The following is a 16,497-nucleotide window of genomic DNA, read 5'->3' as shown; positions in this document are numbered from 1 at the left end:
TTTAAAAGCAACTGTGGTGCAAAAGTAATTAGACACAACATTCCATTAGTCTCCACGGTAACTGCACAAATGATCTTTGCTTTACAATTGCTCTTTATGCCTAAACCAAAATATTACTATCTAATGCCACTTTTTTGCGTTTCTATGGCAAGATTGAAAAAAAAACAAAAAACATATTTTACCATTATAGTGCCAGTAAGCAATATGTTGTATACTATTTTTTATAATAACAAAAGACAATGCAAGTGATAGGACTTAAAATGTCAAGTTCTGCATTACTAGCCAGGCCTAATAAATGACTTGCCACTATAAGCTTGGAGGGTACAAGGCATACTTACCAGAGATGAATTTCCACTTACCAGGGCAAAAAGTTTAACTCGCCAATTGCAAGTGGCAAGTGGAAATTTCTAACCCTGATAGCTGAGTGTTATATTATTCTCCCCAATAAAGCACTTTGATTCAAAATAAATACTGTAATGATTTCACAGACCTTACTGTATTTAAGGACCTTCACTTATAAGATTAGGTTTCTGCAATCAATACAATCAGAGCGGACAAATGATTTAATTTAGTTTAGTTTACAGCCATACTATATAAAAGTACATATAACTAGTTGTTATTAAAAAAAAAAAAAAAAGATTGAAATTGGATGGGCAAATAAAGGCACTGCTTAATAATAGTACACATTTAACAAAATGTAATTAAGGCGTCTATGTCAGTCATTACATGATATTCCATTTTATATTGAAATGTCATGATATTATATTAAGAAATAATATATACGACCAGGGGAAAATTGGGTTGACTACTTACCAATATTTTATCATAATTCTAATAATAGTGCAACAAAATACATTGGCACTCTAAAAGTAAAATACTTACCGTAAAATAGGAAAGTTTCCTCTTTTCTTTTTATTTTTACCAAGGTGATAACCCAAGTGAAATAAATACAGTTAATGACTTGAAACAATAGTATCCAAAGCTATTTAGTCCTATTTATTTTACCTTGAAATATCTCTCAATCCTCTTTAGGGCATGCTTGTAATTTGTATTCCCAGAAGTAGCAACTTCAGCTAGCAGCTATACAGAACCTAGCAAACGTTCTTACCTAAAATTAAAAGGAGTTCAATCAATTTTACCAGTCAGCACAGCAGGATAAAATATATCATCGTACTAACACTAGAAGCAGAGATTTGTATCACAAATTCATTTTTTTTCTGATGTATAATAGAGATGCAGATACAGATGTTACATTTAATCTGTTTCAAAGCAACCGAGTGAACATTACGATAAAGTTTTTTTTTTTTTTCCCGTTAAAGTAATTTAAGTTTAGTGAATACTTTATGGAAGGTAATCTGAAGGTCAATGTTTAAAGATGACCTTAAACGAAAAGAAAGTTATTTCTAATATTGCTGTATTGGGCAGATAAATATATATATATTTACAACATGGCCAAATGGCCAGTTCTTTATACGGAACAGCCTAGAACCCCACACTGAAGGATTAAGTGTTACATCTTCTCGTTTAATAATGTCTCGCCACTTGATAATATATTTAATTTAATAAACACAACACACACTAACCTTCTAGATTATCCTTACTCAAGCTACTAATAAGTGGAGGCCTGAACCTCCAGATACTCTGTGCCTCTTCTGTGACTTTCAAATATGAAAATCCAAATACATGTATTCATAAAGCTATGGGACTGCAACACAATGGTATTCTTATAGTATTTGTCACATTTTGTTTGACTACCAAGACACCGCTATTGGCATTTTTACAAATCAAATTGATAGTAAAAATTGTATCATTAAAATTAAAGGGATACTATAAGCACCAAAACAACCTAAATAAAGCAGTTTGGCTGTGTAGATCATGCCCCTGCAAGCTCACTGCTTAATTCTCTTCCATCACTAAATAATTTTTGTTTCTGTCCATGAAGCCCTAGCCACACCTCCCCTTGCTGTGACTCACACAGCCATCAAGAAATTGGTATTTTTTGGTTTTTTTTAATCTGCAGCGTTTTAAATCTAGACGTTTTATTTCCTGCTCTGTTACTTTAACTTTAATCACACATAGGTGGTTTCTGCATGCTCTAGCTGCTATTAACAGAGTAGGAATTTCTAAATTAAACATACTGTGCAATAAAGGAAGTTTAAACGTTACATTTCTCTTTGCAGGAAGATCACAGCCTACACAAATTATTTAATTCATAAATGACAGAGCATTGAGCAGTGAGACAGCAGGGGCATGATGTATATACCAAAACCACTCCACAAACCTAAAGTTGTTTTGGTGCTTGTAGTTTCCTTTTAAGGCTGCATTCTTACAGAAATTTCCGACCAACCTTCCCACCTAATTAAATATGTTTATTATTATTATTATTGTCTGTATTGTATATTTCACAAACTGCAACTGTTCATAGAACTTATTAGGACTCAAAACTATCTAATAATACATACTAGGAAGATGGTGAGCCATTTAATGTCTTTATATAATGGACATTTGCAGATCTACTCAAGACACATGCAGGTGCGGACTGCACATCCAGACTAGCAGTCAAGGACCAGGGGTGTAAGGATTTGTGAATGAGTTGTAATAAGTCTATAGGGAGTTTAGTTTAACTTTCCAACTGGCACTTAAAAATAAAGGGCTCAAGTGTGACAAATGGAGTTCTAGGAGATATGTGGATATTTCAAATAAGGTGTGGTGAATGGGGTCTTTGCGGGGATATCTATCACGGAAAACGTGTCAATGGACAATGCCTGTCATGTGTGAATATATTAATGTTCACACACAAAAGCAAACAGCCATTGCGCTACATGCAAACACCTTCATACACAAATTAACATTTAGTTGCACCAGAAATAAATACAGGGGTTTTTTTGCATTTTAATGCATTATATAAAGCATTAAGTGGGGGAAAAACACCAGCCTAGTGAGGACCCCTCATAAGCACCAGTCTAGTGAGGACCCCAAGTCCTAATTTTGCGAGTGGCCCCAGGCCGCTATCAGTCCATCTCTTGATACAGGTTTCCAAGTATAGACTTTAGTCAGAAAATAACTCAACTTCAAGAATTAAGTAAGAAAATACGAGATTCGAGTATCCTCAATCTGCAACTGGGAAAAAAAGTATATCTCAGAGAAATATCAAATTACCTTATGAGTTGGAGATATGTGCCAAACTCGTCAAAATTCCTGGTAGGTTGAATTGCCATCAAGAGACATTTTGTCAAATAATATGGCAGGATATTTTGATAAAATTGAGAAATGATAGAGCATTGTATCAAATTGCCAATTTATTTGTCTATTTATTTTGATACAATTCAGCCATCAGAAATTGAGAAGAGCTCTGACACTATTGCAGTTAGATAGCCAGGTTGTTCTTACTACAGATGGGCACATGCGGTAATCACAGAATACATGCAGGTGTAGTCGATAATAAGGTACAAATGTGGCATACAGATTTCCACATGTCTCAAAACATTGGCTCATCATTAAATTGTATATCTTTGGTTGCCTTGTGGGCACATCTGTGTGTATATGTATAGAATCTCTATACACATTTATAAAAGTAAACATATGCCTTTCTGTATGGTTAATATACAAAAAAATTAAAAAAAACTTCACGCAGTTTGGCAGTCTAATGAGTGTTCCCTTTGTGTAGAACACATACTTTATTTTTTTTTATTTTTTTTTTAAATAAAAATAATAAAATCGCTACACCAAGTTCAAACAGACAAATGCAATGCAGCTCTGCAGGATTCATTTTATTTTTTTTCGGTGTGCATATTTGTCTAAATAATAAAATCGCCAAACCAGGTTGAAACAGACAGAATACGAAGTAATTCTATATGATACATTTAACCTCTTATTAGCCAAATGAGTATTCTGCAAGTAAAAGCATTAAACAATTATACACCATTGGGGATTAAAAAAAAAAAAAAAAAATCCTCAGTCACATAGAAATATTTGTATAGTATTTCTTAACATTAATCTGCCCAGGTGGTTACGTCACCTCAAGAACATCGTGGCTCTAATCCACACAGTGTCAACAGGAGGAGTTGAGTTAACACACATTACATTGTACTCCTAATGGGCCCAAACTCCCTAGGGTAATGATGTGTGTTAAATGTAGGAGATTTTTTTTTTATATCTGATACAGCTGCAAAAACAGATTTCTGTGCCTCGCTACAAAGACCCTATAATCTGATATGTCTCACACAGCTATACAACTCAGTGGCTGCAGAACAGCATATGCAGCGGTAATAACAATAGACACAGCATGATCATACAATTAAACTGATGACTTTTTCTACAGTTATAAACTTTCTACTAGTGTCAAAGCGAGACACTGCACTGTTGTAAATATCCATGACTTCTGCTGCTCAACTCAGCAATTAACCCCTTGTGTGCGCAAAGGGAAAGGTGCAATACAATTATTCCTGGCATGCAAATGGATAAATGCAGCCATGGCCCTTCAACTGAAATGGTTAAATAATTCCTTTAAAATACATATCTGATTCCTTATAAAATTCATTATCGATATCCTGAACATCTGTTCACTGATCTTGGGCTAAATAAATCTAGATATATACTGAAGGTAAATAGGCACTGAAGGAACATACTGAGATGGAAAAATAAAATATTAAAGCCATAAAATGAAATCGTCATTTTGACAATGACAAGAAGTATTTCAAGCTGTAACTATGCGTGATGTAAACATATTTTAAAGTCTAATATTGTAATATCACTACAGTTACGTCTAGACTGGAAAATCTTGCAAACTAAATCATACATTTATTTTGTCCTGTGTTTTTTTACAGTTAATGTTGTTTCTTGTGTTTCCGCAGTATTAGAAACTAAAATAATCATAAACAAAATTATCATCTATGTGTTAATGTCTAATTAATAACTGAAATGTATTATTTTTGTAACAAGACAAAAGCACGTAGTTACCTTACGAAGCCCATCACTCGTTTCAATAATGAGAAATGGTCAGCTACAGTTAATTACTATAACATGTGTTATTATTAACCCCATCAAGATATGGAGAATATGGAGAAAGATATGACATCCTCTAATTTGACTAATAACATAGCTCCATCATTTTATTTTTTTTCCAACCCACTAGCATGTGTCTATAAAAAGAACTCAGTACTTTATAATGCTTGCCTCTCATGTCAGATATTTTTTAGAAACTCGTTACCATGTGATCCTAAAAAAGAGCTCCATATATCCTGAGTATTTTTTTTTAGAAGGTTCTATCCACCAGCATGTGGGTCTAAATATAGCACCCCATTCCTTGAGATTACATCATGGTTTTAATAGGTTCAGCCCACCGGGCATGTGATTCCAAAACAGAACTCTATCCTTTCCAGTGGATTACATCATGTTTTTTTTTTTTTTTTGGCCTGGCCCACCAGCATGTCGATCTAAAATAGAACTCTACCCTCTCCAATAGATTAAATGACGGGGCAGAAGGAAAAATCGAAAGAAAGAAAAAAATCGAAAGAAAAAAAATACATTTTAAAAAAGAAGAAAAGTTATAATTACTCTTCTTTTTTTTTTTTTAAATCTAGCTCCCTTTCGTGCCAATGATATAGTGTTTTATTTATTTTCTAAGTGATCAGTTTCCTACCAAGCCTTATGCAGTGAGGGATGCTTCTAGTATAATTTAGTATCTATTCTTGGGAGATGATCTGTTTAGTTATTCATATCAGGACTGCAAGGAGGTCACACACATTTAGTTTTATCACATTGATTTTATTACTTTTGAATATTAATAACAGCTTGAAAGACCCGTAATGTGGTATTATATTTGTTGCTAAAAGGAAAATGGCTTCGGCTTGTAAAACCAACTGGTAATATTATGCAAAAGAGGAAATCCGTGAGCACATTTAACTTTGCATATTATCCAGCTTGTGCTACTGATCTATAGCTTTTCTCAGCCGGGGAGCTAGGCTGGCGTGTAAACAGTTAAGCTTCCGAACAGGTTTCAGGTTTCTCAAGCTAGGGGTTGAAGCTGCCTATGACCTGCTACTCCGCCTTCTGCCTGACCCTTGACATTTCCACTCAGCTTCTTGCTAGCAGACATACACAGCAGTGTTCATCAGTAAAAGGGAAAAAAGCCTGCCCAGTATAACAGCATTTTTTTCTTACACAAAGGCTTACTGATCATTTTAGAATAGGTTGTGGTCAGGACATCAATGTACCTTGGAGACTCAGTGTGTGTAGCTTAGTGAACCTTTCCAAAGTGATAGTTTCAGATTTTTATTGCTTGGTTTTTTTTTTTCATGCATATTTTTTAACTAGAGGTCCGGAGAGATCTAGTTCTTTATTTTTCTGGCATTCCTTAGATACCAAAGTCTGAAATGTTTCTTATAATTAATCACAGATGTTATGTATTAGTAAAACAATATTGTACCTTTTACTTTTTTGTGAAACAGAAATGTCTATATTCCCAATACTAAGCTGTATCTCAGCACAGATTTGCCTATTAATATATAAAACGTAATCAATGGATTAGTTGAGATTATATTATAGGCTAAAAAAAAAAACAGCATTTTAGTAATCCATCTCCTTAAAGGGACACTGTGGTCTGGAGCCGACCCTTCTTTAAATGTGTTAAATAAAATATGAAACTATAAAAAAAATATTTAAAAGTACACTAAAATGCTAGACTTAAAGGATTCATTTTTTTATTCTCTAGTCTCTGAATTGCAGTGAATTGAAATCTGAATCTAGCAACATTTATGCTAAAATAGACGAATTGGGAGAATACCATAAAATGCCAACATATGCCAAGATTTGCAGCTGCTGCAGTGAGCTTTGCCAAGACTAGGAAGCAATTACAAAGATTTCAGCCAATCCAGGCACTCCTTGTATGTTCAGCAACTCTAACATCGCAGAGGTTTATGGGATATGAAGCATTTAAAGATGAACTTAATTTGCAAAGACCCCTGATGGTGATACTGCCGCTTTGGTTCCAGTGGGCAGGGAGAGGCGAGTTTAACTTACCTAAACATGTTCCTCGTGGGTGCCGCTATCCTTTTCCAGCTGGTCCTCTTCTGCATACACGATTGTACAGCCTTATTGTCTATGGAAGATACCGCGGGATCCTCCATAGACAGCGTAAACAGGACAGGAAAATATATAACTTGTAACTTGATTGCTTGAAATAACTCTAAGGCTGCAATTAAACATATTTATTTCTAACCTTGGTGTGTTATTTTACATTGTTTGGACTTGCTGCCCCTTTTTTAAATTAAAAAAAACGACGAAAAAGCCTGGGATGGACACCTCCTCTTGATGGATAATCTTGGTTTAATTTTACGCTTCTCATAAAAAGGCTGTGAGGATTTAATGCATGTGCAGCAAACTCCCCGCAGTGTCAAATTGATACAGTGGTTTTAGTGCTTATTGTGTCCTTTTAAGCGTCCCTTAAAACTTTGTTTGTGGCATCACTGATCATCAGAAGATAAATACAAACCCCTACAATATTAGCACTGCTGACTGGTTGACTAAAATAACATCGTAAATGGCTTACCCCAGAAACTCTTATGATTATTCACTAGACTCATTATTGGAGCAATTTAAAATTCTAATGCAAAATTCAGACTAAAATTTTTTGACTCTAGAGTTGGAGCAATATCCCAGATCATCTATTTTTGCTATTTGGATTTCATTTTGCTATTTGGATTTCATATCACTACAATTCGGAGAATAATGAAGAACACAGTCAAAAATGAATCTTTTAACGTAATATAACTTGATATAACAGTGTAATTATCAACTAATCAAGGACTTGCAAAGACACAACAAAAAACACAAATAGTTGCTAAAGTGCATTGATACGTGAGAAACCAGTGTCACAGGGCAGTCATTTTAGAAAGAGAAAAAAAATACCAGCCATGCTAGTTTGTATAATTAATTATATATGTGTTGCATCATCGGATACGACATCACAGTATGTAAATCACAAGCAGTGACATAAAAACATAATTGGAAAAGGGAAAATGCTCACAAACACACAAAAAGTGCTTACAGTTTGATTCTAATGTATAGAGGGATTGCTCTGCAGTTTGGGAAGATTGGACATGTCTTCTGAGTGGTCACTCAATGGACCCTGCACTAGGCTGTCTGCATCGTAGACAATATATACAAATACACAAGCTTTATTCACCAAACACCAAACTGTAATGAATTACAACCTGAATTGTAAATTGTAGCTTCAAATAGCCAAGCTGTGCCAAGGCTGAATTGCAGAATTTTATCAAATTAATTGTTTTTGTCTATAATTTGCAGTTAATATTTCAATTCACTACATTTCACAGTTTAATGAATAAACCTCTGTACAAAGTTAAGGCCAAAGAAGTGGATTTGAAAAAATTCTCCAGTTCGCTAGAATCTCATTATGGCTATTTATGGCTTGAATTTTGCAATTTGTTTTTGATGTTGCTTTGTGAATGCATTTGTGTATTTTTAGCATGTAGGGGTGAATTTTATAAGGCATGATATAGGCTCACTCCAGATACATAAAGCAATTCAACTTTCCAAAGTGCTTTATGTGTCTGTTGTTTGTAATTTTAAAAAAAACAAAGATCATATAAGTACAGATTGCACAAGAAAATCGTCAACTTTACAAGTGGACATCAAGTGGACATCAAATCACTCAGTTTTCTTCCGCTTCCGTTAGCTCGGTAGAGCACGGCTGCCTTCCACGCTTCTCAATGAGCAGTACTACAGATCATTGAGAAGCATTGGAAAAGCTCGCTCACGTTCCACTGCATGGGTGGCTCCAGTACAGAGGCTTCTCAATGAAGATACTCTGTCTGGAGTATTCCCCAAAATAGACTTAGAATAAGTTCCTGGAAAAGAGGGGGTGGCTTGCAATGGCTACAGACAGCAAGTCCGCAGTTGTGCAGAAAAAAAAAATCATGTTTTTTTTGTTTGTGTGTGGAGGTATATCTACTAAATAGTGGGAGGATCAACTGAGTTTTCCTTTAATTCAGTAATGTATTTTAAAGGATGTCCTCTTATTTTATGTCTCCAAAGTTTAATACCCTTCTCATCCTCTCTTCATCTCTCCTCCCCATATACAACCCCCATCTGTCTCTCTCCACCTTTTATCAACCCCGTTCTGTGTCTCTCCGCCTGTCTAAACCCCCATCTGTCTCTATCATACTGTCCAAACTCCCATCTGGGTCTTTCCACCTGTCCAAATCCCCATCTGTGTTGTCCTCCCGTTAATCTTCACCTGTGTTTCTTCTTCTGTTAACGCTCATGATCTGTGTCTCTGTCCATCTGTTAACCCCCATGGTCTTTGTTTATCTCCACCTCTTATCCCTCATGATCTGTGTCTCTGCTCACCTATTACCCACCATGATCTGTGTCTCTCTCCTCATGTTAACCATCATGATCTGTGTCTCTCTCCTCATGTTAACCATCATGATCTGTGTCTCTCTCCTCATGTTAACCATCATGATCTGTCTCTCTCCTCATGTTAACCCCCATGATATGTATCTCTCCATGTCTCCCAGTCTCACATCCTGTTCTTCCACTTCTCTCCCCTCTTACCTGGTCTGCAGTCTGACTGCAGGGTGGGAGCTGCTGGCTGAAGTTGCTGTGCTCTGTGATGCTTTTTTAGCATCCTCGCAATAAAATACCATTTACTTATAGCTGTAAATTGGGGGGTGGGGGGATCAGGATTATATTTTTTTTTACTAGAAGGCTACAGAAACCTGTCATTATATCTCTCCTCAAGTGTACAATTGGAATTGTATTTCTGTGTATGAAGGTTTAAGTAAAAAATAAAAAGATTATGTATGAGGTCATCTGACAAAACAAGAAGAAACAAGAATGCCTGTGACTAGACAAGGGAGAGGCTAATCTCACAATAATTATCTGCTTACTGTTTTATCAGTTTACTAGCAATCTTGCCTGACATATCCTGACCCACAAGACAATTTAATGGCTACTCACATGCCTATACAAAGAGGAAGTATTTTCTGACTGGGGGCAAATTATGTCTAAAGGGTTACTCCAAGCTCCATGACTACTCTGATTTGAAGTGATCATGTTGCTTGGAGTCTGTATGTGTAGCATTCCACTATGAAACACAGCACATAGTGAGTTTTACCCCTCTGCTGACAGATGTGTTACTCCATGCCCCCCAATAGTCCCAAATTCATCAGTATAACCCCATTTTTTTGTTTCCTGTCCTGTCACCCCGACCAGAAATTGTCCCCATCAATCATAGCACAAGGACATCATTAGGCATGCTCACACTATGATCAGGGCACTAGGACTTTGCAGAGAGCACTAAAACAGTGTGTATTCACACTAGGTTGACCTGCCTTTAAAATAGGCAGATCCACCCCTATTCAGTCTGGGTCGACCCCTTTTGGGTAGATCCAGTGATGTGACTGTGTCACTGGCCCCGTCCCCTTTACTCCCTCCCATAGGCATCCCGACTCCTGTACAGTCGAAATTGGGTGGTATGTAACTCCACCAATGGCAGTGTCATTGGGACATTAGCTAGCCCAGAATAAACATTTGTGGCTGGCTAATGTCACATCTTTGTATATTTGGCATTAGTCATCATCAGCCACTGGCAACAGGCAACCATGTCCTTCCCTCAGCCTGCCATCCTTGCCATCAATCATCTCTAGTGAGAACAAGGGAGAACTTGGACTTGGCTTTGGAACACAGGTGAGTTTTAGCCTTTTTATTTATTTATTTATTTATTTATTTCTGTTTCTGTGGGGGAGGCGGGATCAACTAGGATAGGATGAGCTACACTGGACAAAAACAGTGTTTTCTTAAAGCTTTGTTTTTTAGTTGGAGTAACACTTTAAATGTACAAGGTAATATCGTCAATATCATTTTTGGGTAAAACTTTCATATAAAATATGTATTTTTATTATAAGCAACAGCAGATTCCTTTGTGGAGTACAATATAATAAGGTAATCATAAATTGGTCAATAATAATTCTAATGTGAAATATAACATATGCTTGGATACATATATTAAAATAAAAACAACTGTTGAAAAGATGTAGCCTTCTAGCATAGTTGGCAAACAAAATATAAGAAATAACGTAGGTGCTTCTGAAGTGGAAATAGAGAGGCGAAATAGTGCGATTAGATTTATATTCAAGTTTGAAGATCATTTTCACAGTATCAGATAGTTTATTAGATCTCTTCCCCCTACCTGGGCACAGATTGACAAAGCAGTATTATGAAAGTTTTCCCAAATCCCACTCAGAGCATTAACTAATACATGTAAATCAATATTTAATGCATTCAGATAAAGTGGAAATAATGTATTTTCTTTGATAGGTACTTTGCTTCTTGCAGGTAAAAAAAAAAAAAAAAAAAGGAATTAATGAGTCTATCCACTAAACAGTTGTGGTTGTGGTAATATTTCACAAAATGTTTTTTAAAAAAATAAAAAATAAAAAACGTCAGTTCATCCTAACTGGATATTTTTTTTTTTATTATTATTTGGCTTTTCAAACACATAATCTGAAAAGTAGTTTTAATTTAACCACAAATTGTGTGTAATGACAGAAATGATCAATGCTTTATCAAAATGTATCCGTCATTATAGAAACTAGCACTTCCAAACCCCAGTTTACAGGGAAACTTTCCAGGATTTTAATATGTTCACCGTATGTCTATAAATTAAACAAATATATATTTGTGAAGTGTGAGAAAAAAATAAATGTATAGATACACTCCTTCGTTATCCTGCAACTGGGCAACTCCATCTTAACTCCCTGTCAGTCATTGTTATAAGCTCTGCCCTTTGCACCTGGCAGTTGTCAGAGAGAAAGTATACAAAGAAGAGGAGAAATTGAACAGTATTTCTGTTTCTCCTCTTTATTTGCAGTGCTTGCCCTGTGTTTGCCTTGTCTGAAATGTATTATATTGGAATTTGATTATCTTTGTTGCATGAAAAAAGGTTAAAGGACCACTATAGTGCCAAGAAAACAAACTAGTTTTCCTGGCACTATAGGGTCATTAGGTCCCCCCCACCCTCAGGGACCCCTCCCGCTCGGCTGAAGGGGCTAAATCCCCTCCAGCCATTTACCTTTCTCCAGCGCCGGGCTCCCTCGGCGCTGGTGACCTCTCCTCCCCCTGCCGACGTCAGATACGAATGCGCATGCGCGGCAAGAGCCTTGCGCGCATTCAAACAGCCCATAGGAAAGCATTACTCAATGCTTTCCTATAGACGTCCAGCGTCTTCTCACTGTGAGACAGCCACTAGAGGCTGGATGAACCCTCAGTGAAACAGAGCAGTTTCTCTGAAACTGCTATGTTTCCAGCTGCAGGGTTAAAACTAGAGGGTAAATACAAATACAAAAAGAGAAGTCCTGCGCTTAAGCAGCTAGGACTGCAACACACATCAGCCCCAATATATAGTAAAAACCAAAGAAAAGAAAATGTTACTTGCGCTTTCTCCTTTAATCCCTATGTATATTTAGACAAATGGAGGTCATTTAGTTGCTCCAATGGCCATTGGAGGGATGCCCGCCTGCCAACGTCAAGGCAGACCCCCCTAAGCGGGTCCTAACACTGACCCTTCAGCCTGCTTCCTTGAGCTTCTGGCAAAGATATCTCTAATGAGACAGAAAGGGGTATTTTTTATATACACCCCTTTACTTATTAACCCTTAATAGGGAACACATGGGATGGGTAGCAGCATTGTAACCAGGCTGTGTGATACAAAGTAAATACAAATACAAAAAGAGAAGTCCTGCGCTTAAGCAGCTAGGACTGCAACACACATCAGCCCCAATATATAGTAAAAACCAAAGAAAAGAAAATGTTACTTGCGCTTTCTCCTTTAATCCCTATGTATATTTAGACAAATGGAGGTCATTTAGTTGCTCCAATGGCCATTGGAGGGATGCCCGCCTGCCAACGTCAAGGCAGACCCCCCTAAGCGGGTCCTAACACTGACCCTTCAGCCTGCTTCCTTGAGCTTCTGGCAAAGATATCTCTAATGAGACAGAAAGGGGTATTTTTTATATACACCCCTTTACTTATTAACCCTTAATAGGGAACACATGGGATGGGTAGCAGCATTGTAACCAGGCTGTGTGATACAAAGTAAATACAAATACAAAAAGAGAAGTCCTGCGCTTAAGCAGCTAGGACTGCAACACACATCAGCCCCAATATATAGTAAAAACCAAAGAAAAGAAAATGTTACTTGCGCTTTCTCCTTTAATCCCTATGTATATTTAGACAAATGGAGGTCATTTAGTTGCTCCAATGGCCATTGGAGGGATGCCCGCCTGCCAACGTCAAGGCAGACCCCCCTAAGCGGGTCCTAACACTGACCCTTCAGCCTGCTTCCTTGAGCTTCTGGCAAAGATATCTCTAATGAGACAGAAAGGGGTATTTTTTATATACACCCCTTTACTTATTAACCCTTAATAGGGAACACATGGGATGGGTAGCAGCATTGTAACCAGGCTGTGTGATACAAAGTAAATACAAATACAAAAAGAGAAGTCCTGCGCTTAAGCAGCTAGGACTGCAACACACATCAGCCCCAATATATAGTAAAAACCAAAGAAAAGAAAATGTTACTTGCGCTTTCTCCTTTAATCCCTATGTATATTTAGACAAATGGAGGTCATTTAGTTGCTCCAATGGCCATTGGAGGGATGCCCGCCTGCCAACGTCAAGGCAGACCCCCCTAAGCGGGTCCTAACACTGACCCTTCAGCCTGCTTCCTTGAGCTTCTGGCAAAGATATCTCTAATGAGACAGAAAGGGGTATTTTTTATATACACCCCTTTACTTATTAACCCTTAATAGGGAACACATGGGATGGGTAGCAGCATTGTAACCAGGCTGTGTGATACAAAGTAAATACAAATACAAAAAGAGAAGTCCTGCGCTTAAGCAGCTAGGACTGCAACACACATCAGCCCCAATATATAGTAAAAACCAAAGAAAAGAAAATGTTACTTGCGCTTTCTCCTTTAATCCCTATGTATATTTAGACAAATGGAGGTCATTTAGTTGCTCCAATGGCCATTGGAGGGATGCCCGCCTGCCAACGTCAAGGCAGACCCCCCTAAGCGGGTCCTAACACTGACCCTTCAGCCTGCTTCCTTGAGCTTCTGGCAAAGATATCTCTAATGAGACAGAAAGGGGTATTTTTTATATACACCCCTTTACTTATTAACCCTTAATAGGGAACACATGGGATGGGTAGCAGCATTGTAACCAGGCTGTGTGATACAAAGTAAATACAAATACAAAAAGAGAAGTCCTGCGCTTAAGCAGCTAGGACTGCAACACACATCAGCCCCAATATATAGTAAAAACCAAAGAAAAGAAAATGTTACTTGCGCTTTCTCCTTTAATCCCTATGTATATTTAGACAAATGGAGGTCATTTAGTTGCTCCAATGGCCATTGGAGGGATGCCCGCCTGCCAACGTCAAGGCAGACCCCCCTAAGCGGGTCCTAACACTGACCCTTCAGCCTGCTTCCTTGAGCTTCTGGCAAAGATATCTCTAATGAGACAGAAAGGGGTATTTTTTATATACACCCCTTTACTTATTAACCCTTAATAGGGAACACATGGGATGGGTAGCAGCATTGTAACCAGGCTGTGTGATACAAAGTAAATACAAATACAAAAAGAGAAGTCCTGCGCTTAAGCAGCTAGGACTGCAACACACATCAGCCCCAATATATAGTAAAAACCAAAGAAAAGAAAATGTTACTTGCGCTTTCTCCTTTAATCCCTATGTATATTTAGACAAATGGAGGTCATTTAGTTGCTCCAATGGCCATTGGAGGGATGCCCGCCTGCCAACGTCAAGGCAGACCCCCCTAAGCGGGTCCTAACACTGACCCTTCAGCCTGCTTCCTTGAGCTTCTGGCAAAGATATCTCTAATGAGACAGAAAGGGGTATTTTTTATATACACCCCTTTACTTATTAACCCTTAATAGGGAACACATGGGATGGGTAGCAGCATTGTATCCAGGCTGTGTGATACAAAGTAAATACAAATACAAAAAGAGAAGTCCTGCGCTTAAGCAGCTAGGACTGCAACACACATCAGCCCCAATATATAGTAAAAACCAAAGAAAAGAAAATGTTACTTGCGCTTTCTCCTTTAATCCCTATGTATATTTAGACAAATGGAGGTCATTTAGTTGCTCCAATGGCCATTGGAGGGATGCCCGCCTGCCAACGTCAAGGCAGACCCCCCTAAGCGGGTCCTAACACTGACCCTTCAGCCTGCTTCCTTGAGCTTCTGGCAAAGATATCTCTAATGAGACAGAAAGGGGTATTTTTTATATACACCCCTTTACTTATTAACCCTTAATAGGGAACACTTTTCTTTTTCTTTTCTTTGGTTTTTACTATATATTGGGGCTGATGTGTGTTGCAGTCCTAGCTGCTTAAGCGCAGGACTTCTCTTTTTGTATTTGTATTTACTTTGTATCACACAGCCTGGTTACAATGCTGCTACCCATCCCATGTGTTCCCTATTAAGGGTTAATAAGTAAAGGGGTGTATATAAAAAATACCCCTTTCTGTCTCATTAGAGATATCTTTGCCAGAAGCTCAAGGAAGCAGGCTGAAGGGTCAGTGTTAGGACCCGCTTAGGGGGGTCTGCCTTGACGTTGGCAGGCGGGCATCCCTCCAATGGCCATTGGAGCAACTAAATGACCTCCATTTGTCTAAATATACATAGGGATTAAAGGAGAAAGCGCAAGTAACATTTTCTTTTCTTTGGTTTTTACTATATATTGGGGCTGATGTGTGTTGCAGTCCTAGCTGCTTAAGCGCAGGACTTCTCTTTTTGTATTTGTATTTACTTTGTATCACACAGCCTGGTTACAATGCTGCTACCCATCCCATGTGTTCCCTATTAAGGGTTAATAAGTAAAGGGGTGTATATAAAAAATACCCCTTTCTGTCTCATTAGAGATATCTTTGCCAGAAGCTCAAGGAAGCAGGCTGAAGGGTCAGTGTTAGGACCCGCTTAGGGGGGTCTGCCTTGACGTTGGCAGGCGGGCATCCCTCCAATGGCCATTGGAGCAACTAAATGACCTCCATTTGTCTAAATATACATAGGGATTAAAGGAGAAAGCGCAAGTAACATTTTCTTTTCTTTGGTTTTTACTATATATTGGGGCTGATGTGTGTTGCAGTCCTAGCTGCTTAAGCGCAGGACTTCTCTTTTTGTATTTGTATTTACTTTGTATCACACAGCCTGGTTACAATGCTGCTACCCATCCCATGTGTTCCCTATTAAGGGTTAATAAGTAAAGGGGTGTATATAAAAAATACCCCTTTCTGTCTCATTAGAGATATCTTTGCCAGAAGCTCAAGGAAGCAGGCTGAAGGGTCAGTGTTAGGACCCGCTTAGGGGGGTCTGCCTTGACGTTGGCAGGCGGGCATCCCTCCAATGGCCATTGGAGCAACTAAATGACCTCCATTTGTCTAAATATA

General features: G+C 37.9%; 1 protein-coding gene across 2 annotated transcripts in view; it reads right to left on the bottom strand.

Moving 5' to 3' along the window:
- Positions 1 to 16,497, bottom strand: part of MN1 (MN1 proto-oncogene, transcriptional regulator) — a 63,681-nt gene that overhangs the window by 10,976 nt on the left and 36,208 nt on the right. Inside the window, exon 2 of one of the 2 annotated variants that reach the window (XR_010090878.1) lies at positions 1,006 to 1,108. The exons of the other annotated variant lie outside the window; for it this stretch is intronic. The gene's annotated coding sequence lies outside the window, so the exon portion shown is untranslated. The remainder of the gene's footprint in view (positions 1 to 1,005; positions 1,109 to 16,497) is intronic. 2 annotated transcript variants of the gene reach the window in all.

This window comes from Pelobates fuscus, chromosome 5 (assembly GCF_036172605.1).
Source record: "Pelobates fuscus isolate aPelFus1 chromosome 5, aPelFus1.pri, whole genome shotgun sequence".
Classification (NCBI taxonomy): domain Eukaryota; kingdom Metazoa; phylum Chordata; class Amphibia; order Anura; family Pelobatidae; genus Pelobates; species Pelobates fuscus.
The sequence above is the reverse complement of the archived record's forward strand: the minus strand, read 5'-3'. Positions and strand labels throughout refer to the sequence as shown.